Raw genomic sequence first — 24,422 nt, 5'->3', positions numbered from 1 at the left:
TTGCAACCCTTGGTCTCAAAGTGAAGAGTCATGTCGACAGGTCAAGGAGCTAGGGCTTCTAAAAGAAGACCTCCCTGCTGTTTTTTAGAATTTAACTAGACTATTGTGACTACTATCTCTGTACCTTGACTTCTGTGCTTTGCTTCCTTCTTAACTCCTTATGACTTAGACCTTAGATTTGCCCATAGATTCTGTTTCTGCCTCTGTTCCACTTGAGTGTCTTCTCTTGAGATTACCTACTGTCAGATTCTGGCCAATTCTATGACTCAGATTTTTTTCTGGGGCTCTATTTGGGCATTTTCCTTACACTTTCTTTCATTGCCCAATCCTCTTCCAAAGCTACTATTATCCTGTCTTAACATTGACATAGCCAGTCAAGAGGCCAGGATGGGCTGGGGAGAAGGGATACTAAAAAACAGAAGTTCCCCACGGATGGGGCACTTGCCATCAGGGAAGAAGTTGTTCTCAATTTCACGTGCGGATCCTGGTGAGATGACTGAGAAATCAATGAGAATGTCATGCCGGAGTCACAGTGCTGTGGTTTCTAACAGCCTCTATACTTTGGAAGCAACCTGTCTAAAGTGGTATGTATTTCTTAAGTTATAACTATATGCAGGAAAATGGAAGGCCACCAGCTTGAGCCAATCTGTCTCTCTTCGTTTGCTTGGACACTGACCTCTCCAAATGAGGATTTTTATTTATTTTGTAATTCATGATATATCAAGAACATGTGGAAAGAGTCCAGGAGTAAACTTAAATTTCTTTTAAACCATACAGTGTGGATCAGAACCATGGCTTCGCATAGTTAAGGACCTTTCTTCTTCTCATGCTTCTCAACAAGCAGGCTGGGGTGAGATTTGTGCATTGACAAGGGAGATGGTTAGAGAGATACGGCTTCTTCTAAGACTGGAATTGAAACCCAACCTCAATTAAGTTAAGAAATTCTCAATTAAGACTGTCTGGCCCTCTTAGCCCTGCCAGCTTTTAAGAGCAGACACAGGATCTCCTTAGGACCCAGGACTTCTTGCCTTCAGTAAAGCAAACACCTGAGGTCGGGGTGGGGGGCGGGGGGGTGGGGTTGGAATTTTCTGTTTTTATTGGAGGCAGTTTTAGACTGGTGAGTGGGCAAAAATCTGACCTGAGTCCTAATCTCTTAGAGCCCATCTCTGATTTCTTGCTCTACCACCCCATTACCTGGCCCACATGGCTTAGATTATTGAATCTTGATCCTTGAACATGGACTGAGGTATATGGTGGGTGGCTGTAGCATATTGTAATAAAATTCCTTATATATTTTTCATTTCTTCATGCCTCTTAAAATAATCTTTTGGCATGAATGGACATTTTCCCTTTGAATCCCAATTCTGAATTTCCTACCTAACTAATGCTAGGGAGGAGAGGTAAAAGGACTACATAAAGAAAACACACTGTTTTTTTTACCCTAGTGTTTTATCAGGAAAAACATTACATTTGGAGTCAGCCAAGGTTCATATGTCATCTTACCAAGAGTATATGTTTGCATAAGTCACACAAAAATGAAGGAGACAATAGTAATAATTCCTGTCTTACCATTTTGTTGAGATTGGTAAACAAGAAAGTGCCTACAAATGCACACTGTAATATATTGTACAGATATTATTTTTGTTATTATTATTACATGGCATGAGTGAAATAATACTAATGTGTTTTCTGCATTTTAAGATATGATTTTGTAAGTAAGAAAAAATAGTATAAATAGTCACAGTCTAGTATATAACCAGTTTAAATTTCCAGGAGAATCTATAAAATGTATATTCATTTTCGCAGTAGAATCACAAATTATTCATTGGTTGCCTTGAAACTCTGAAAAAGATTGCTTTTCTCTCTGAACTTCAATAAAAGATTTATTTCCCTAATAGAAATTGTTGGATATCTCTACATAGTGATAATAATTCATTATTATATGTATTTATGTTTGTGGATATGTAAATAAATATGTAGATCTAGACAGATTATCTATTTATCTATCTACATATGTAACTATCTATTAAGAGAAAAAAGGGCCTTACTGAAAAGAAAAAAAAAGATGGAAATTTTCTGCTTTTGTCAAAGGCAATTTTGGCCGGGTAAGTGGACAAAAATGTGACCTGAATTCTATTCTATGAGAGCCCAGCTCTAATTTCTTGCTCAATTACCCTGTTACCTGGCCCACACACTTTAGGTTATTGAACCTGGATCCTTGAACATGCACTAAAGGATATAGAGGTGGTGGTAAAACTGGTAAAGTTTGTAGGTAAGTGGGAGACAGACAGAATCATGTACCCTGGCCTGCTCGTGGGAATTAAAACCAAGTAACTGCTCTTCATGTGCCCATGAAAATCCCAGAGACATTTTCAAACTGTTTTCAGCCTGGTTTTTGTTTTATTTTGGCAACATGTCAATCTATGCCAGTAGGAGCATGTGTACTCACACATACTCATCTCCTCATTCCATTAGTATCCAGTGGTCTATGGGCAGGTCCCTCTGCTAAGCACTGGGAATAGAAAGGTGACTGAAAGGTCCTCCTGTTAATAGGTAAACAAAAGCAGCCAAGAAAATACATTCAATACACAGCACACCCAGAAGCCAGAAAGGAAATTTTAAGAACTTAAAATTTAAAACATTTATATGGCAAAAAAATAAAAAATAAAAAAATCCTTAGCCAAAGTCTAAGGACAAATACTACATTGGTTGTTCAAAGTAAATGTGACAGATAAATGGCTACTTAATTTTCAAAAAGCTTTACCAAATTAAAAAAAAGAAAGAGAAAGAGAAAACAATAACTACATGCGAGGAATATAAACAGGTAGTTCTCAGAAAAAGATAAAATACAAATGTGATGATTAATATTGAGTATTAACTTGATTGAAGGAGGCAAAGTATTGTTCCTGGATGTGTCTGTGAGGGTGTTGCCAAAGGAGATTAATATTTGAATCAGTGGATTGGGAGAGGCAGACCCACCTTCAATCTGGGTGGGCATCATCTAATCAGCTGCCAGCATGGCTAGGATAAAGCAGGCAGAGGAATGTGGAATGAGCAGACTTGCTGAGTCTTCTGGCCTTCATCTTTCTTCCATGCTGGATGCTTCCTGCCCTCAAACATCAGACTCCAAGTTCTTCAGCTTTTGGACTCTTGGACTTACATCAGTGATTTGCTTGGAGCTCTCAGGCCTTAGGCCACAGACTGAAGGTTACACTGTTGGCTTCCCTGCTTTTGAGGTTTTGGGACTCCGACTGGCTTCCTTGCCCCTCAGCTTGCACACAGCCCATTGTGGGACTTCACAATGGATCATATGAGCCAATAGTCCTTAATAAACTCCCCTTTTTATATACGTCTGTCCCATTAGTTCTGTCTTTCTAGGGAACCCTGACTAATACAACAAATGACCTGGAATATATGAAAAGATTCTCAACCTTTTTATTTAAATGCAATCAAAACAACAAAGAGATATTTCATCAAAAAGGGAAACACTAGAAAGTTCTGCTATATTGGGGGTTGGAAAGAAAAGATTAAAATAAACACATTTGTATACTGTTGGTGGGAATTTAAATTGGTGCAAAATTTTTGGAGTACAACTTGGCAACATATTTTAAAATTTTAAATGTCCTTTGACGCACTACTAGGAATTTACCCTAAATATATACTTACAAATGTAACCTAAGATGGACAGTATTGTAAAACTTGAAAATAACCTGAGTATTCATCAATGATTATCATTAAATAAAGTTATTTATTGCTACAGTTATCTTTTATTGCTTTTATTTAATTATTCATTAAAGTTATTGCTTTATTGCTACAGGAATACTATTTGGCCATTACTATATATATACATTTTTTTGAGACAGAGTCTCGCTCTGTCAAGCAGGCTGGTGTGCAGTGGCATGATCTCAGCTCACTGCAATCTCCGCCTCCTGAGTTCAAGCCATTCTAATGCTTGAGCCTATGGAGTAGCCAAGATTACAGGTACTTGCCAACACGCCTGGCTAATTTTTGTATTTTCAGTAGAGACAGGGTTTCACCATGTTGTCCAGGCTGGTATTGAACTCCTTGGCCATTACAATCTTTTCTTTTCTTTTCTTTTCTTTTTTTCTTTCTTTCTTTCTTCCTTCTTTCTTTCTTTCTCTTTCTTTCTTTATTTCTTTCTTTTTTCCTTCTTTCCTTTCTTCCTTCTTTCCTTCCGCCTTGCCTTGCCTTGCCTTGCCTTTCTCTCTTTCTTTCTTTTTCTTTCTTTTTTATGGAGTTTTGCTCTTGCTGCCCAGGCTGGAGTGCAATGCTCTGATCTCGGCTCACTGCAACCTCCATCTCCCAGGTTCAAGCGATTCTCCTGCCTTAGCCTCCCAAGTGGCTGAGATTACAGGCGCCTGCCACCATGCCCGGCTAATTTTTATTTTTAGTAGAGATGGGGTTTCACCATGTTGGTTAGGCTGGTCTCAAACTCCTGACCTCAGGTGATCCGCCCTCTTCAGCCTCCCAGACTGCTGAGATTACAGGTGTAGGCCACTGAGCCTGGTCGGCCATTACAATCTTAAAGTAGTTGTCTATGTGTTGGGATAAAAATGTTTTCTCATATAAGTGAAGAAAGCAAGATGCAGAGTAGCATATTTAATATTATCTTATTTATAAATAAAAAGATTATGGATAATGTAGAGTGATAGATACATAAATAATTTTTCTGAAAGTTAACCAGAAAGTGTTAATAATTGGGCACAAAGATCTGTTGGTGGTGGTATGACATGTTTTACTTTTCTTTTTCTACCTCTCTCTCTTTTTCTATGTGGCTACATTCCTCTTATTTAAATAAAATAAATTAAAACGTTAAAATCAGACTGCCATATGTTGTATGATAGATGTGGTGGGTGTCATGGGATACAAAGGACAGGCATCTGAACCAGGATAGACAAGGGGAATGTCAGAGAAGACTTTCTATATCAAAGGATACCTGGATCAAAGGATGCCTGGGCTTCATTTCTAAGGGTAAGAAGTTGTTAGATGAAGATTGAAGTATGGGTAAAGTAATGGTATTTGCAAAGGCATGGAGATGAGAGTGAAGGTCAGACATGTTTAAGAAATTGTTTTACAGATGTTTTGTTGGAGTGCAGAGTAGTCAGCAAATTAAAAAGCAGGATATGTAGGTGTCAAATCACCTAAGGCCTTAAATAGCCTCCTAAGGACTCTGGACCTCCTCCTAAAGCAAGGAGAAACAACTAAATAATTTTAAATGAAAAAGTGACCTGACTAAAATCCATAAAACCTTACTGAATAAATGCAAATTTGCTCAATAATCGGACTATGTTAGAAGACTTGCTGTATGCACAACATCGCAGAAGGGCCATCCTGGGTCAGCTAACCTGGGATGCGAAAAGTATAACTCCATTCCTTGGAAACAGCTTTAAAGATGTGAGTTCTTCACATAATATTTGTTCATTCATTTATTCATACTAATAAAAAATATTAAGTATATTTTTTATATTGAGTATATGTTATAAGGAAAGCAAATACTCTAAGCTTTGAGAGCAAAGGTGCAAAATGCATTGTCTCTGTCATCAAAAAATTTAGAATGATAATCAAAGTGCAGTCTGATAAGTTCTACAGTGTACATAGTATGGTGGAAACAGCAGAGGGAGTGCTTAACTTCTTGGAGGAATTAGAAAAGACTTTGCAAAAGTGGTGACATTTAAAATGGGCCTTAGGAGATAAAAGGAGCTCTCTAGGTATAAAGGGAGGCAGCAGGAATTACAGAGATAGAAAATAGCAACTAAGCTAAAAAGAAAAAAAAAATTGGCACAGAAATGAGAAAAACGCATGACAAGAAAGGAACCTAGGCTAGACAGATAAAGGAGGCAAGGGACAGAGGTGAAGTTGTGAAGGATTCATACTGATGCACTTTGGGTGTGTGTCCCTTCCATATCTCATGTTGAAATGTAATCCCCCGGCCAGGCATAGTGGCTCATGCCTGTAATCCCAGCACTTTGGGAGGCCGAGGTGGGTGAATCATGAGGTTGGGAGATCGAGACCATCCTGGCTAACACGGTGAAACACTGTCTCTACTAAAAATATAAAAAATTAGCCAGGCATGGTGGCGGGCACCTGTAGTTCTAGCTACTCAGGAGGCTGAGGCAGGAGAATGGCGTGAACCCAGGAGGCGGAGCTTGCAGTGAGCCGATATCACGCCACTGCACTCCAGCCTGGGTGACAGAGTGAGACTCTGTCTCAAAAAAAAAAAAAAAAAAGAAATGTAATCCCCAATGTTGGAGATGGGGCCTGGTAAGAGGTATTGGATCGTGGAGGTGGATCCCTCATGAATGGCTTAACACCATCCCCTTGGTGATGAGTGAGTTCTCACTCAGTTCATTCAAGATCTGGTTATTTAAAAGAGTCTGAGACCTCCCCGTTTTCTCTCTTGGTCCCTCTGTGGCTTGTGACATGCCAGGTCCCCCATGGCCTTCCACCTTAAGTGGAAGCTTCCGGAGGTCCTCACCTAAAGCAGATGCTGGCACCAAGCTTCCTGTATAGCCTACAGAACTGTGAGCCAAAATAAACCTCTTTTTTTTTTTTTTTTTTTTGTGATGGAGTCTCGCTCTGTTGCCCAGGCTGGAGTGCAGTGGCACAATCTTGGCTCACTGCAAGCTCCACCTCCGGCGTTCACGCCATTCTCCTGTCTCAGCCTCCCGAGTAGCTGGGACTACAGGCGCCTGCCACCACACCCAGCTAATTTGTTGTATTTTTAGTAGAGACGGGGTTTTCACTATGTTAGCCAGGATGGTCTCGATCTCCTGACCTTGTGACCCGCCCTCCTCGGCCTCCCAAACTGCTGGGATTCCAGGCGTAAGCCACCGCGCCCAGCCATAAACCTCTTTTCTTTATGTTACCCAATTCTTTTGTAGTTCAAGAGTGTGATGATTGGCGTTCATGAGCATGTATGAGATATGCCACCCTTGAACCTTGTTACATCAGCACATTACCCGCCTGACCTAAACAAAAAAATAATTATCCAGTCTCAGATATTCCTTTAGAGTAACGCAAACAGACTAATATACACACAAACCTTGAAAAGGACTTCAGACTTTTTAATCCACAAGCCACAGGGAGCTGCCAAAGGTTTTACAGCAGAAGAGGTATTATGAGAAAATCTATGTTTTAGGAAGATAGCTGTAGAGGCTGTGAAGAAGGATTGGAGTCTGGAGCTGGCCCTTTAGGAGCTGTTAAAACAGTCCTGGCAAGAGATATGATGAAACTAACTCAATCCAGGGTCATGAGATTGGAGACAACAGGAGAGATCTGAGAAATGATTACAAAGAAGGTAGAAGATAACATGAGTTATTGGATTTCTATCTTGCCCCCCAGGCTCTGAGATAGGTACTTTATACACCTTATTTTATTTACTCTTTTACTCTTTACAACAACAACCCCATGAGGTAGGTGTGATGTGTCCCTTAAGAAATTGAACATCTGGGAGGCTAACTCACTCAAGATCACACAGGCATTAAATGTCAGAGCCAGGATTTGAACCAATGTCTGCTAGATGCCAAAGCCCATGTGCTTTCTCTATACTCAGATAGTACCAAGAGGACTTGATGAGTGATTACATATTTTCTCCAATTAGGGTTCCATCGTTGCTCACTTTCCTAAATTTTGTAGGAAGCCATGTGTGTGCTCCAGCCTCTGGCAGCCCTGAGGAAGAATGTATTCCACTAGGTTACATTGTGCTAAGGGAAGGAGTACTTCTTACATTAAGCAGAGTCTGGAGGCCAAGAAGTGTTCAACCTGTCTAGGTGTGTATTTATTTTCTACTGTGGCTATAACAAATTATTATAAGCAATTATCATAAATTGATACACATGTATTACCTTACAGTTACATTAGTAGTCTACCATGCGTCTCACCGGGCTAAGACTGAGGCATCAGAGTTCCTTTCTGGAGGCTTTAGGGGAGAATTCTCTTCTTGACTTTTAGAGCTTCTAGAAGACACTACTGTGGCTCATGGCCCCCTTCCTTCAGCAAGGGCAGGTCGAGTCCCTCTTACATCTCATCCTCTGACCATCTTTACTGCTTCCCTCTTCCCCTTTAAAGGAGACTTATAATTACATTGGGCCCACCCAGATAATCCAGGCTGGTTTCTCTACTTTAAGGTCAGGCAATTAGCAACCTTAATTTTATCTGCAAATTTAATTCCCTTTTGCCAAGAAAGGTAACATGTTTACAGGTTCTGGGGATTGGGACGTGGATACTTTGGAGGCCATTATTCTGCCCAACATGCAGTTCTTTATGATGATTTAGATTTGAATCTTGTATTGCTAGTTTTAGAAATTTACAAGAAGAGGGTCAGGGAGGAAGTGGTGAGTAAAGAGTTAACTAGCCATCCAACAAGCACAATGACCTCTTGACAATGTTGAGCGTGGTGTAGACTGTTGGACCAAGAGCTGGGCCGTTGGGGTAGGCAGTTCACATCTTCGAAGAAATGCTCATCAAACCATGACCAGTGGAAACCAGGACACCAGTCATCTGGGAAACCAAGTAAACATAAACATACAGCCATCCATCACTGCCATCTGGAAGAAATTGGGTAGTGAGGGTCTTCCTGTTAGGCCTTGCTTCAGTATTTATTTGTGTAGCTGGAGATCCCAGACCAGCCTTTCTGTCAGCGATGCTTCAGTGAGGAAAATGGGGCTGAATATCAGCTTGGAATTAAAACATACCACCTTTCTGTGTGAATGTGGATGTAAATATTACCAGCAGACAGGTCACTCAAGAGATAGGTGCCCATATTTCCAAGTCTAAACAATCTCTGTAGGTCAGACAGGGAGGCCCCGTGTGCTTGTTGGCAACACCACCTTTAGCAGAAGTCTGAATTCCCAGTGAATGCTGCCTGTGTTCCGCTCTATCCAGGAACTATGGCCTCCAGAAGCTTTGCCCTACAAGCTCCATCCTAGTCAATGACTTCAGGCAGAAATGTGCAGGGAAAAGATGGTTTCAGTTGGGTCCACTGTATGAGGTGATATGTAAGTTTTATGGGCTCTCCTCCCGGGAGTCCTTGCTTTTGACTGAGAATGTGTTTTCAGTTGTTGCTCCAATCTATCAGTGGTGATAGATTTGCCCAGGTCCCTTCACATGTTCTCGCCCTATTCCTCAAGTGATTCAAAGCATATTTACAAGACAGCTGGCTTGGGTTTACAGGGAGCACGTCTGAGACATGGATCAGAGCAAAACGAAGTGACCCATACAGGGAACAAATTTATGACCTTGGCCTCCTAAGCACTATCTCCTTACAGATTCAGCTAATACAGCTCCTGAAAGCCTGCCCTTCATCTAAGTCCACATGCGACATTCAAACACTCAAAGGCGGCCTGGCAGCAGCAAGAAGAAAAACATTCAAACCAAGTTAGATTTCCTGGCATCATGTTGTTTGTTCTTAACTTGAAGATACATTTGGGGACCCCTAGTCTGGTGACACTGAATTAGAGTCAGTCAAACACTTTCTTGATGACCGTGGAATACTGTGAGCTACAAGAGACTCTCCCATCCTCATCCATGGTTACAGTGTAAGCTCCTGAAGGGCTTGGCCTGTGTTATACTCAGTCCTTGGCACAGAACAGATGCTTAAAGCATGTCAGTGAAATTAACTTTAAAAATGGATAAATTTGTGAGATAAATTCAATTTTTACATATACCCTGACTTTACTTTGAAAAGCCAAATTCTCAAAAATTCTTATATTCCTTATCACTTATTTCACAGACAGCAAATACCCTAGAGTAATACTGCCCAATAGAAATGTAACACAAGCCTCAAATACAAGCCACATACATACTTTTACATTTTTTAGTAGCCACATTAAAATAAGTAAAATTAAATAGATAAAATTAATTTTCATACTGTATTTTATTTAACTCAATATATCAAAAATATTGTAATTTCACATGCATGTTACATAAACATTATCAATGAGCCATTTTTCATTTTTTTTTTTTTGATAACAACTCTAGCAGCCGATCTCAATTTGAACTAGCTAAATAGCCACATGGGGCTTACTGCTACTGTATTCAACAGCACAGCTCTGGGACCCTCTTCATTTTCCATTCTCTCTTCCTTTTCATTTGTCTTTCCACTGCTTACTCCCTGTGCTCCTACTTGCTCCCCTCCTCTTCCCTCTTCTGTACTATCAGTTTCATTCAGAAATGCCCTCCCCATAGCTCTGCCACCTCAATCGCACCCACCCTGCTAGGACAGTCTCAAGACTGGTTAATATTATGATTAATTAACATCCAAATAGCCCTTAGTAAAGAATCCTTACTTTCACTGGTTCATTAATAATGGCATGTAATAAGTGCCATTATTTCCTCTTTATTGTTGAAGAAACAGGTTCAATTTCAAACTATTCAGTGGTAGAGCAAGGACTTGGAAGCAGGTGTTCTGGGTTCAGAGCTTCCCTCCATGCGACACACATGCTGTCATTGCAGTAAGAAACCTCCACTCGGTGGCTTCCCTCACTTCCTTCTGACGGGAAAGAAAGAAAATTAAATAGCAGTTCCAGTAAATTATAACGTGTGCTGTAATAGGATAGATAGAGGGTTCTATAAGAGCATTTGGAAAGGGCATTTAACCTATCTTGGGGGAAGTCACAGGAGATATGGGATTGCAGAGCAGAATGAAGTGACCCATACAGGGAATAAACCTATGACCTTGGCCTCCTAAGCGCTCTCTCCTTACAGATTCAGCTTCTGATGGGGTTGCTTCTGAAAAGACCCCGGTGAGGTAAGTCATAGTTTTAATCAACTGTCATGTTATAGTTTATTTCAGGCAAGTGGTTTAGGCACTGTCACATTATAAATGTCATTACTAGCTAAGACTGGCCTGAGGCTCAGTGAGCCACAGACTGTTTGAGAATATCTGCCTAACTCTTTCCTAAGCCCATTATTGTAAAAGCTGCCCTGATTTTGGTGGGGACCTTTGGATCCTGAGAAGAAAAGCTAGACTTGTGGAAAAACACATTTCTCCTGTGCCATTTGCATGCAGCTCCCCACTTTTCATCATTATGCTCATTTTAGAGCTCCAGGCATCATGCCTGGACCCCTTAGTCCTGCTTTCAGGAAGAGATTGAATTCATCTTTATTCTTTTCTTTCTGATTTTTAAGCAGTAGCAGTATGGTAACACTTCTCAATTTTATTTCCAGCTATACCTATGGCCTCAATTTTCTTCCCAGTGATGTTCTCGGGTAGACTTAATTCTGGTTGTTTTGCAGCTTTAAGTTTTGCACAGTCTTGCTGGCTTACTGTGCCCCTTTGCTTGGAACTCTGATGCTGTGATTTTCCTCTTGAAATCCAAATTGTCTTTGGAAAAGGCAACTAGTTTCTCACTCAAGCCATGTCCAAACAGGTCTGGTCCCCAGACCATATCTGGCATGAAAAGAGGCTCAGTGTAGCACACAATAGATGACTGTAGTCTAATTTTAGACCAGATGGTTGACCATGTCTCCTCCCTGTGATCCCATCTCTTACCTCTCAGACCAACTCCTTAGGGAGGGACCCGGACAAGCATCAAGAACATACAGAAATAAATACATGTCCTAAAACATAGAGATGATCCTGCTATTGTCCTGATTAAGACATTTTTGACAGTTCAGTATACTCTACAAAATGAAGTCCAAACTCTTTAACCATGTAACAAAGCCCTTCATGTTTCCTCCCTCCCCAGCCTCCCCTACTATCATACCCTACACACCAAACATACAAATGTCCCTGTAGTTTCCTGAAAACACCAGGTGGGTTCAGGCCTGCCATCTCCATACCTGAGCTGCCAGTTCTTTCACCCTCATCTCTGTGCACCTTGCCAACACATACTCGCATACAGAATCTCACCTGGACCCCCCACCCTCAGCCAAAACTGATCATTCCTTCTTTTGTGAATCCTGACATTGTCCACATCTTTAGCAGAAAGCCTGTAACATGCTGCTGCATTTTTTATTTACAGAGTTAAACGAAAGGGACCTGGGGGCAAGGACTATTCCTGAGTTATCAACTCTCCTTTGCCTATCAGGATGTCTGTGCATAAATAAGCATTTTATTTACTGATAATCAAAAGGAGGAATAGATAAAGATGTAGAGTGATGCCCTATCATAGAGAAAGGGTTTTTTATATATGTATACACACATATATGTATGTGTATATATACATATATGTGCATGTGTGTATATATACACATATATGTATATATATGTGTGTCTATGTGTATATGTGTATATGTAAATGTATATAGGTGTGTATATATACGTATATATGTATATATACACACGTATATGTATACGTATCTGAGCATCTTTTATCAGATCAATCTACATGAAAGTATGTGTGTGTGTGTGTGTGTATATATATATATATTTTTTTTTTTTTTTTTGACAGAGTCTTGCTCTGTCACCCAGGCTGGAGTGCAGTGGCGTGATCTTGGCTCACTGCAACCTTCGCCTCCCAGGTTCAAGCCATTCTTGTGCCTTAGCCTCCTGAGTAGGTGGGATTACAGGCCCCTACCACCATGTCCGGCTAATTTTTGTAATTTTTGTAGTGACGGGGTTTCACCATGTTGACCAGGCTGGTCTTGAACTCCTGAACTCGGGTGAGCCACCTGCCTCGACCTCCCAAAATGCTGGGATTACAGGTGTGAGCCACTGCGGCTGGCTGTATATATATACACAGTTGGCTGGGCATGGTGGCTCACACCTGGAATCCCAGCAATTTGGGAGGCCAGGGCAGGCAGATCGCTTGAGCTCATGAGTTCGAGATCAGCTGGGGGAACATGGCAAAACCCTGTCTCTACAAAAAATACAATTAGCTGGGAGTGCTGACGTGCACCTGTAGTCTTGGGAGGCTGAGGTGGGAGAATCTCTTGAGCCCAGGAGGCAGATGTTGCGGTGAGACAAGATCGTGCCACTGAACTCCAGCCTGGGCAACATAGTGAGACACTGTCTAAAAAAAAAAAAAAAAAAAAAAAAAAAAAAAAAACAGGGTTTTTTATGTTTCCCAGGCTGGACTGGACTTGAACTCCTAAGCTCAAGTGATCCTCCTGCTTCAACCTCCCAAGAGAAAGGATTTTACTCCACTTGTCCCTCACTTAGCTAGCTCTTTTATCTAGGATATTTTTTAAAAATCTAAGCATGATCAAGGTTCTGGGACTTTTTGATGGCCTGGAAGATAAAAGGAACAAGGACATCCTGGAAGAGAAAAGCAAGTTGCTGATAGGGTAGCATTTCCACTGGGCTTAAGGAAAAATTATTAAAGAGACCCTCATATATCTTTTTAAGTTTTCCAGCTTAGCTCAGTAGGATAGGAAAGGAAGGAGGATTCAGGGCAAAAATCTTTATCTAAAATAAATTTTTATCTGACTTAAGTATTCCCTGCACTGTCACATATGAAAGCATGATGTACAAAGTGCAATAAAGTGAGGACTCAAACTTTTGCCTTGTTAAAAGCCAGGAAGGGTATGGGATTCCTGGTTTATTGCTTGAAACCTACAATTTCAAGCAGACTCAAGAAAATGCTACAGGATCTGAAATTATTGGGGTGATTTATCTCAGACTTATAGGATCTGTGAAAGATTTTCCCCACAATCTTGGTTCTTTATAAATGGATTATACTTCATATGGAAAAGAGTTGATAATTTTGGAGTCTTAGTGGTAGTGGTTTAAAAATAAAAAGCAATGGAAATTTCATCTCCATTAAGATCTGAGCATCTTTTATCAGATCAATCTACATAAAAAATTATGTAGAGGACAAAATATATTTTTAAAAACAGCATCTGAAGACACTGGAGAGTGATTAAAAGCAGGAAGATGCTGGAAGAAGCCAATATATGAAAGAAGAAAATGGCATTGATGAGTTTTTAGATTTTACAGCTTTTAGGCCAAGGCAGGTTCTAGCCTGCACTATGTAGAATGGCTAAAGCTCCATATAAACCCCACATATTACTGGCTAGAAGAACCAGAGTATGGGGCAACCACAGCACAAAGAAAATTAAGAGGAAATCCCCAAAAGAATAGAGACTAAAGGGGGATCCCCATCTGCCCACATCTCTTACTGACCTTTGAGCTGCTCTCATATGGGACAGATGCCAAGCCATCGAGTGCAGTTTAGAGTTTGACTGTGATTTGAACTGCTGCTCTGAACAAAGGAGATATTAAAAGGATGACAAAAAAATTATAAACAACTTTACACCAAAAATTTGACAACTTAGATGAAATGGATAAAGTCTTTGAAAGATGCAAATTAGCAAAACTTACTCAAGATAAGCTACACAGTCTTACGTTTACTTTAAAATTTGAATTTATAGTTTAAAACCATCCCTCAAAACAACTCCAGATGCTTCACTGGTGAATTCTAGCATACGTTTAAGGAAAATATTACACCAATTCTACAAAAGAAAAAAAAAGACAGAATGGGAAAAAAAAGCAACTAAAACCTAAGTTTCTATGTAGATTCTACATAGGTGATATCATCTGTGAATACAGGCAGTTTTGTTTATCCCTTTGCAATCTGTATGCCTTTTATTACTTTTTCTTGCCTTACTGCACTGACAAGGACTTTCAGTACGATGTTGAACTGAAGTAATAGGAGTGAACATATTTATCTTTTTGTCTGATATTGGGGAGAAAGTACCCAGTCTTTCATCATTAGTTATGATATTAACTATAGGTTTTTCAAAGATGCCCTTTATGAGGTTAAGGAAGTCTCAACCTGTAATCCTAGTTTGCTTAGAGTTTTCATGAATAGTTGTTGAATTTTGTCAAACCATCCTTCTGCATCTAGTGAGACGATGATATGGCTTTTCTCCTTTAGTTTGGCTGATATGGTAAATCCTATTGATTTACTTTCTTTTGTTTTGTTTTGTTTTGTTTTTGTTTTTGTTTTGAGACAGTGTCTTGCTCTATCACCCAGGCTGGAGTGCTGTGGCATCATCTCAGCTCACTGAAACCTCTGTCTCCCGGGTTCAAGAGATTCGTGTCTCAGCCTCCCGAGTAGCTGGGACCACAGGCACATACCATCATGCCCAGCTACTTTTTGTTTTTTAGTAGAGACAGGGTTTCACCATTTTGTTCAGGCTGGTCTCGAACTCCTGACCTCAAGTGATCTACCAGCCTTGGCCTCCCAAAGTGCTGGGATTATAGGTGTGAGCCAAGGTGCCCAGCCCTATAGATTTACTTTCAAAAGTTGAACAATACTGCATTTCAAGGAAAAATTCCACTTGGTCATGATAGATCATTATTTTAATATATTACAGAATTTGATTTGCTAATATTTTGTTGGTGTTTTGTATCTATATTCATGAGGATATTTGTTTGTAGTTCTATTTTCTTATAATGTCTGATTTTGGTGTGAGGTTAATGCTGGCCTCAAAAAATGAGTTGAGGGCCAGGTGCGGTAGCTCATGCCTGTAATCCCAGCACTTTGGGAGGCTGAGGCAGGCGGACCACTTGTGGTCAGGAGTTCGAGACCAGCCTGGCCAACATAGTGAAACCCTGTCTCTACTAAAAATACAAAAATTAGCTCAGCGTGGTGGTGCATGCCTGTAATCCCAGTTACTCAGGAGGGTGAGACAGGAGAATCTCTTGAGCCTGGGAGGCAAAGGTTGCAGTGAGCCTAGATCACATCACTGCACTCCAGCTTGGGCTACAGAGTGAGACTCTGACACACACACACACACACACACACACACACACAAGAGTTGAGAAAGAGATAAAGATCAGTAGAGAATCCAGACAGAGAGAATCCAGACATAGGTAATCCACCATAGGCAATTCAATGCTGAAAGGATAGTCTTTTCATCAAATAATACTGGAACAGTTGGACATTTATACGCAAAAAATGTATCTTGACCCATACATTAAACTATACACAAAAATTAACTGAAAATTGATTAGAGGCCTAAATGTAAAACTCAAGTGTAAAAATTCTGGAAGAAAATATAGGAGAAAATCTTTGTGACTCTGGGCTAGGTGAGATTTATTAGGTAGAATACGAAAGGCACATTCCATAAATGAAAAAATTGATAAATGAGACTTTATTAAAATTTAAAAGCCACCCATATTTAAATAACAGTTTTAGGAAAATGTCATTCAAATATAGACATAAGTTTGGGGAAAATATTTTTAAAACACATATCTGGAAAAGGACTGATATCCAAAATACATGAAGAACCCTCACAACTCAATAATAAGAAAACAACAATCCAATTTCTTTTTCTTTTTCTTTTGTTTTTCTAAAGGAGAAAACAACAATCCAATTTAAAAACTGGGCAAAGCATTTGAACAAATGCCTCATCAAAGACAATACACAGACAGCAAAAATGCACATGAAATGGTGTCCAGCAACACTAATGATAGAGAATTGCAGATTAAAACAAGACACCAGCTGTTAGAAAAGCTGCTGAGAAGAATGAAGAGCAACTGGAACTCTCATACATTGCTGATGGGAATGTGAATAGCACAGCCACTTTGAAAAACAGTTTGGCTGTTTTTTATAAAATTAAATATGCAATTACTATATGACTCAGCAATTCCACTCCTAGATATATGCCCGATAAGTGAAAATATATGTTCACACAAAAACACATCCACAGATGTTTATAGTGGCCTTATTCATAGTACTACAAACTGGAAATATTTCAAGTGTCCGTCAAGTAGTAATTGTATTAACAAAATGTGGTGGTACATCCATACAATGGAATATTACTCACCAATAAAATAGAATCAAACTATTGGCAACAACACGAATAAATCTCAAATGCACTATAATAAATGGGAAAAAAACAGACTCAATAAGCTACATACTGCACAATTACATTTATAAGACATTCTGGAAAAGGCAAACTTATGGGGCAGAAAAAACTAAGTGGTTGTTTGTGGGCTGGGAATTCAGGAAAGAATTTGACAACAAAGTGCATGAGGAAATTTTTGGGTTAAGATACATGTTCTTTATCTTGATGGTGGCGGTGGACACTGAACTGTGTATGTTTTTCAAAATTCATTGCATTTACAAAGTGTAGATTTTGCTGTACACAAAGTATTTCTCAACAAACCTGACTTTAAAACAAAGAAAAGAATGTCAAAGTAAAGTAGTTTTTTTATTAGAATGAAGAAGACACAGATCTAACCTCATTTTTCCTATTTTTACCTCACTCTTTGATGGAAAACAGAAATGGTGAAATTGATATTTGTTGAATGGAAAAGAAAACATGGGGTTATATTAAGTGTAGAAAAGTAAGTATAAATTTCAAATAATGAATTAAGGATGCATTGTGATAACTGAATTATAGGCTATGACAAGGAAAATGAACAAAGGATACATGAGAAGCATACAAAAACTTTCTCTTGTTGAGTATCAAGTGAAATTTACTTCCCAGATGAGGTTACCATGGATCACATTAAGAATTAAAATTCACAGAACTAGCCTTTTAAATTTTTTATTTGATTTTAAATCAACATATTTTTGAAATTTTTTCTTTTGGCTACAGAACCTGAATCTAGATGTCATAAGAAGGCTACTTTTTAGGCACTATATGCTAGTTCATTTATAATTGAATTAGAGTGCCACTTTCAAAAGCATATTTTATTAGTAAAAAAAAAATAAGCAAAAGGCTGAGGCAATTTTCAGGATATATAACTTATGAAGAGAGGTAATTCAAATCTATTTTAACTTATAGGTGATAATATTTGGAAAAATTAGAAATTCTTAAGTATGTAAACATTTTATATTTTAAAAACTATTTTAATTTAAAAAATTCTTGTCATTTAAGTTTCATAAAGTTGAAATCAAATGAATAATATAAGAAAATATAAGTAAATGTCACACAGGTACTATTTAAATAGTATATATATATATATGTCATACAGAATATTTTTAAAAGAATTGTTGGATTTAAATTTGGACCATGGCCTGCAATTTTCTCTAGTTTCTTCCTCAGTTTTATATAAATTCAAAATACTTAATCTACAAAAGTATATAATGTGAGATATTATAAACAGCTTTATGCCAAAATATTTGAACTTTTAGATGAGTCAGATTTGTCAAACAACACAATTTACTAAAGCCGGGGAAAAATATAGGACATCTGAATAGTCTTATACCTAACAAAGAAATGTAATCCATAATTCAAAGCCTTTCACTACATTCCACTTCCATTAATTTTGTAGTAGCTTGTATTAGATAAAACTTTCTGTAGAAAACAATTGTTCTTGAGGGAAATAAAAAAATACTTGAAGGCACTAGATAGTGACCAAAAGTAGACAGAAATTGGAGAGGAATTCATCCCTTCAATATAGCATTTTTTATGGAGATTTGCCTTGATATGCCTTTTGTCCGAAGGCACTCTGCAGTCTGTACAATATAGGGCAACAAGAATTCAAGAAGAGAACATTATTCTTAGCAGTTCAAGGAACCATTAAATGGAGTTAGGGTTAACAGAACAGAGAGTGAGGTGTCAGGAAGGCAGGAGCCTAAGAGAGAACCCCAAAATGTGCACATAAACTCTGCCCAAACATCTGGATGATCCCTAAACTATGTATGTATAAGGAAGACTCTGAGGAGCCCAGTGAAAAGCAACAGGTGAAAGTCTGAAAGAACTTACTAGAGATTTCAGCTACTTCCTTTCATATGGGAGAGAGTTTGGGGTTTGAGTCCACCCAAGTTAATTGCCTGAGAGAAAAAATAATCAACATTTTTCAGAGGGTGATAACAGTATCCAATCACTACAGTGTTCCCTCCAAAATGTCTGGCATACTATAAAAGAGTATTACACACACGCAGTGACAAGAAAATACAATCAAAAGAAATAGCAGTCAATAGAAACATACTCTGACATGACCCAGATTCTGGGGTTAACAAAGACTTTAAAGCAGCTATATAAATATTTTCAAAGATTTTTTTAAAAACATGATTATAATTAATGAAAAGATGTGGAATCTCAACAAAGAAATAGAAGTTATTAAAAAGTGCCAAATAGAAATTCTGGAGCTGAAAGATAAAAGGCATCTACCAAAAATCTACTATAAATATTATACTAAATGGTGAAATATAATTTTCCTCCCAAAATTAAAAATAAGACAAGAATCTCTGGTTTCATTACTTCTAATTAACATGATACTAGAGGTTAAAATTGTAATGGTACAATAAGGAAAAGAAAAGAAATAAAGCATATAAGGATTGGGAAGAAAGAAGTAAAATGTATTATTTACACAGAACACAATTGTGTACCTAGAAAATCCAAAGGAATTTATAGATAAACTTCCAAAGTTAATAAGTCAATTTAATAAACTCACTGGATTCAAGGACAATTAATAAAAATCAAGTATAGGTATAGTAGCAATGAACAAGTAGAAAATGAAATTTAAAGAAAATACAGTGGAATAAAAGAACATCAAATATCTAGGCATAAATATAATGAAAAATGTGTATTACCTTACACAGAAAACTATAAAACAATATTAGAGAAATTAAAGAAGAGCTAAAACGGAGATCCACAGATTGGAAGACTCAATAGTGCAAAAATATTAAGTCTCCTCAAATTGATCTATACATTCAATGCAATCTCAACTAAAATTCCAACAGATGTTCTTTTTAAAAGTAGATAAATCTGTGTGGAATTATATATAGAAATGTAGAATGACAGCAATAGGTAAGAGAATCTTTAAGAAGATTAGAATTTGAACACTTATCCTATTATATAAAATAATTATTATCAAATAATTAATACAATGTGAATAAAGGCACAAAAATAGACAAATAGACCAATGGAACACAATAGAAAGTCTAGGATCAGACCCACACGTGTATGGACACCATTGGTCCATGCAGAGCAGTGGGAAAAAGACACTATTTTAATCAATGGTCAATTGGATATCCATATGAGAAAAAACAATCTTGACTCCTGTCTCATATATTATTTAAAGAATCAATTCCAGGGCCAGGCGCAGTGGCTCATCCCTGTAATCCTAGCACTTTGGGAGGCCAAGGTGGGCAGATCACCTGAGCTCAGGAGTTCAAGACCAACCTGGGCAAGATGGTGAAACCCCGTCTCTACTAAAAAATACAAAAAAAAAAAAAAAAAAAATTAGCCAGGCATGGCAGTGTGCACCTGTAGTCCCAGCTACTTGGGAGACTGAGGCAGGAGAACTGCTTGAACCCAGGAGGCATAGGTTGCAGTCAAAATTGTGTCACTGCACTCCATGCGCTCCAGCCTGGGCGACAGGGTGAGATTCCGTCTCTTAAAAAAAAAAGAAAAAGAAAAAAATCATTTCCAGGTGATTTTAGATCAAAAAATGATATGTAAAATAGTAAAGTTTCTAAAAAATAATGTAGAATGATATTTTGTATGTCTGGAGCAGGCAAGGATTTCTTAAGTAAGAAATAACATTCCTAAAAAAGTATTAAAATATTGGCATTTTCTGTTTATAAAAAGACACCATTATAAGAAGGAAAAAGAAAGTTATAGAATGGAAGAAAATGTATGTATACAAATATTATATATAAAAGGACATCTCGTATAAATTTTTCACAATTTAAAAAGTCAGAAAACCTAGTAAAAATTGGATGCTATTTTCTTCACAAAAAAAGAATACCCACATTGCCAATAAGCATTTTTTTAAAGTGTTCAACCTCATTAGCTATCAGGAAAAAGCAAATTAAAATTACGGTGAAATATATGGTATACCAACAACATGGCTAACATTTAAAACACTGAAAATACGAAGTATTTGTGAAGCTATAGAGTAATGGAACACACATACGTTGCTATTGGGAGTGTAAATTGGTGCAATCAACGTTGAGAAACTGTTAGTATATACCGAAGTTGAACATATGCCCACCCTATGACCCACTAGTTCTATTCCTAGATATATGCCCAGAAGAAATGCATACAAGTGTTTATTAAAAGCCGAACATAAGAATGTCCATAACAGCATTATTTAAAATCGCCAAATTAAAAACAATTCAAATGTCCTCAAACAATAGAATGGAGAGATAAACTGTAATATATCCATGAAATGGCAAACTAATGAAAATGAAGACGCTACTGCCACGTACAACAACATGGATGATTATCACAAGTATAAAGTTGAGCAAAAGAAGCTAGACATCAAATAATCCACACTTTATAGAAAACTCAAAAGCAGGTGAAACTAATGTATGGTATTAGCAGTCAGCAGAGTGGGCATCTTTTGGAAGGAGAGTGGAGACAGTGGTTGGAAAGGTGCCCAAGAAGGGCTTCTCAGATGCTGACAGGGTTCTGTTTATCAATCTCTGATGGTTTGGTGAGTGATTTGGGTGGTGCTTGCATGAGTTATTTTGTGCTACATGCATATTTTCTGTATGTGTGTTTTAATTCTATAAAAGGTGTATTTTTTTAAAAAAAGTTATGGAGACAGAAAGGACATAGATGAAAGAATAGGAGGCAAGGCAAATCATCTGAATTTATACATTCTTTGGCATCAATTGTAAAATGCTACAGAAATTTAGAGAAGGGAGAAATCACTGAACTAGATTGGTCAGAAAGTGTTTTCTTGAACTTGGTATAAATTGATTTGGGTATGGAATAATGGCAGGATTTGGACAGGATGAGAGGGTAAGATGGGGACACAGGGACAGTCTTGGAGAGGGTGGGGCCAAGCATATTCCACTCACTGTGATTGACAAAGAGGGGACTTGGTTGGAGGAAAGATTCCCTTTGGAGAGTGAAAAACAGTCCTCATCACATTGCTTGAGCTTTATATGGCACATTATAGTTTACAAACCTTTCTTGTGCTCTCTGTTATTTGATTATAACAAGAACTCCACTTATTGCTGATACAGACTAGGTTTAGGAAGATTAAAGTCATTTGCTTAGAGCTACTTGATAGCTGGGGCTATTTTCCTGGTCTAAGGAACTGCTGAACTGGATCCAATCCTAGTTCCATCCAACCTTAGATCCTAATAGTCACAAAATTCTGAAAGAATGTGTCAGGAGATGGCATATCAGGAAATGTAGAGAGTGACCTATTGGCACAGAAATGTCTTGTAAATACATTTATCAATTCACTATTTTCTTCCACTGAGTAAAGAAAGGTCTGTTTTCCATGTTAGAACACATATTGAGGTATCCCTAAATCTTAAACAACTTTTCATGATAAACAACCCTAATGAAATTCCTGGGAAGCTTCTAAGATAGGACGATTTTGCATTCAGCCTCCTCTGTCCCATCCTTGGGCTTGCAGGCAACTGTAGCCAAGAGCTATGGTCTCTTGAGACGGTAGAAAGCTGCCTTGTCACATTAGGCTGCAAATGTCTTCCCTGTTTCCTCCTTTCTCTAAAAGAAGAATGAAGTTCACCTCTGGTGGCTTTATCTTTCCAGGAAAAGGAAACTCAGGTCTAAAGCCATCCATTTACAGATGAGGACATAATTATAAACAGGGACACTTGATGGCTTTCAGCTTACAGCTCTTGTGGCTTTGGTCTCTGGGTGCCAATTTCCAGACCTGGACCTGCCACAGAAGTATCGGCTGATCTTGGAAAAATCATGAAACCTGTTTGTTTCTAATATCTCCTTGGGATACATTTGGTAAACAGTGCTTTGGCTGAAAATAGTGGATGCTGGCATGAGGAAAATGGAGATCTTAACAAGTGTGTAGAATGTTAATTCTTCCATGTCTTTCTCTTCCTTTAGGTGTTTTTCAGCCCTAGCTATACATTGGAATCAACTGGCAAACTTTGAAAAAATCACAAAGCCTATGCCACACCCCAGAGGTTCTGAGGTGCAGCCAGAGTATAGAACCTGTGATCTAGGTCATGGCTGTCACTGGAAAACAGCTGTGGCACTGGTATAGGGGCAATGAGGGGCTCACGCAGATCTCCCTGTGTGGGCTCACCTGGCCTTTCAAAGGCCCAGCCTGACCACTTGGGACCAAAGCGACCCTTACTATTAAAGGCTTTTAACATTCACAGAAAGAAAGTACGTCAAGGATGTGTGAAATCACGACAGAAGCTCCTCCTCCTAGGAACTATCATAGGAAATTACCCTTTATAACTAAGAATAAAGACCGAATAGAGAGAAGCCAACTCTATCCACAACCAACAGATGGCACTATTGTCCAATGCCCTGCCACTTAGGTCTCTGCCAACCACTTACTCTTTAATACTTGGTAATTTGCTGCATTTATGCATGATTTTGAAATGTTCTAGAAACATTTTTGACTCCACATATCAGAGAAGTGCAAAAGCAGCAATAATATTAAAAGTGTTACTTAGAAAAGGAGCATAATTATGACCAAATGAAGATAGAACCATTTTTAAAATCAGAAGGCAGTGAGAAAATAAAATGTAAGTTTGTACATGCATGTGGAATTAATTTTTAGACAGCAGGAACAATTCCAAAGGGCAGAGTTGATCATGAATCCTGAGAAAAGTGTTGTGCCTCTGCAACTGACAATAAAGAGCAAGAGATACAGAAATGAATGAAATGGAAAAGTTTATAGTGTGCGGCTAGATAATTACAATGCCTGATATGTGCTTTATCTTCACCATAAACTACGCAAGTGCTCTCCTTTCTTTCATCATCACCCAGCCAGCCAAAATCAACCACTGTCAATTAGACTGTTTTTAACTTTGGAGAAGGCTGGGGGTTGTTCTAGAATTTGGAACTAAGCATGGTGAAAGCTCTGCTACTTAACTTCGGGAGTAAGTCAGGGACTAGTTCTGTAATCTGAAAGACAAATCTATACTCTCAAATCTACGCTACTTCAAGGTGGCAAGGCAGCCCAGTCTGACACTAACCATAACTGCTAAGGAGGTCTATTCTCTACCACACCTGCAGAAATGGTTGGGGAGAAGGGTTAAATTAATGAACTTAAAACATCTTTGGCAAGTGACACTATTGCTTGGAAAAAAAAAAGAAAAATAAGACATTTAACTGGTCCATGTTAGGAAAAGATACTTGATAGAATGTATCAGCAGGAATAAGAGTATGTCTGATTTAAAGCTCTGAAAGTTTGACATTCTGTTATTTACTGAAAGTACACTGGGAAGCTACAAGCTCAGCCTCTCTAAGACACTTTGAATTTATAGTGTATCAATCAGGATCCAATTAGAGAAGTAGAACAAATAGGACATAAATATTAAGAGATTTATTACAAAGAATTGGCTTATGTGATTGTGGGGGACGGCTAGGCAAGTCTGAAGCCTGTAGGGCAGGCATTCAGGAGGGCAGGCTGGAACTGTCAGGCACAGGTGGAAGCTGCCATCCGCAGGTGGAATTTCTTCCTCTTCAGGGAAGCCTCAGCTCTGCTATTAAGGCCTTTCAGCTGATTAAATTGGGCTCACCTGGATTATCTAGGCTATGCTCCCTTTCTTAAAGTCTACTAATTATAGTCTTAAATTACATTTACAAAATCCATT

General features: G+C 38.4%; 1 long non-coding RNA gene and 1 other non-coding gene across 2 annotated transcripts in view; both read left to right on the top strand.

Annotated features, from left to right (window-relative positions):
* LOC112135741 (uncharacterized) overlaps positions 1–24,422 on the top strand; it is a 145,478-nt gene that overhangs the window by 108,477 nt on the left and 12,579 nt on the right. The gene's annotated exons all lie outside the window — the stretch shown is intronic.
* Positions 6,891–6,990, top strand: LOC112131525 (small nucleolar RNA U13). The gene has a single exon (XR_002913574.1). It is a non-coding gene; the product is annotated as a small nucleolar RNA U13 (small nucleolar RNA).

The sequence above is a fragment of the Pongo abelii genome, chromosome 1 (genome assembly GCF_028885655.2).
Source record: "Pongo abelii isolate AG06213 chromosome 1, NHGRI_mPonAbe1-v2.0_pri, whole genome shotgun sequence".
NCBI classification, from domain to species: domain Eukaryota; kingdom Metazoa; phylum Chordata; class Mammalia; order Primates; family Hominidae; genus Pongo; species Pongo abelii.
This window is presented reverse-complemented; position numbering and strand designations above follow the sequence as displayed.